We start from the raw sequence: 807 nt of genomic DNA, 5'->3' as shown, positions 1-807 counted from the left end.
AAAAAAAAAAAAAAAAATCATTGAAATATCACCCAAGATGCATTGCTGTTCAAACAAGAACTTTGCCGCCTAAAAATAACTCCTCCTAAGAGCACATTTGCCTTGTTGAATTGGGTTGTTCTTATGGGCTGATATTGTTTAATAAAAATCTTACAAAATTTTGTTATTGTTAGTTGTGTCGTTGGCTCTGACTCATGGTGACCCCATGCACAACAGAACTGGACTGCTGCGACAGGGTTTTCACTGGCTTATTTACAGAAGTAGATTGCCAGATCTTTCCCTCTACTAGTATGTCTTAGTCCAGAAGCTCTGCTGAAACCAGTTTAGCATCACTGTAGCATGCAAGCCTCCAATGCAAGCCTCCAATGCCAGATGAGTGGTGGCTGTGCAAGAAGTGCACTGGCTTGTGATTGAACCCAGGTCTCCTGCATGGAAGGCAAAAATTCTATCAATGAATCATCACTTCCCCTTTACAAAATATTAGCACTGGAGATTTGAGATATTGAGATCTTTTGGTCCAATACTTCTCATCAACTACGGTAGTATACATGTGTAGTCATCAAGATGATTTTAAGGTACATGCAAGAATTTATCCTTTTAATGGTTATGCATTTAACAAGCATAAAAAGTATCTACACCTAGCATAGCAGTCACTATCTGGTTGTTGTGTTGTTGTTATGTGCCGTTTAGTTGGATCTGACTCATAGCTACCCCTCCTTGGGTTTCCGAGGCAGCATCACTACGGATGTAGGTAGGATTGCCCAACCTTCCTTCCGAGGAGTGGCTGGTGGGTTTGAACCGCCAGCC

The sequence above is a fragment of the Orycteropus afer genome, unplaced genomic scaffold (assembly GCF_000298275.1).
Source record: "Orycteropus afer afer isolate SDZICR_OR568_19922 unplaced genomic scaffold, OryAfe1.0 scaffold00218, whole genome shotgun sequence".
In the NCBI taxonomy this organism is placed as follows: Eukaryota; Metazoa; Chordata; class Mammalia; order Tubulidentata; family Orycteropodidae; genus Orycteropus; species Orycteropus afer.
The sequence above is the reverse complement of the archived record's forward strand: the minus strand, read 5'-3'. Positions refer to the sequence as shown.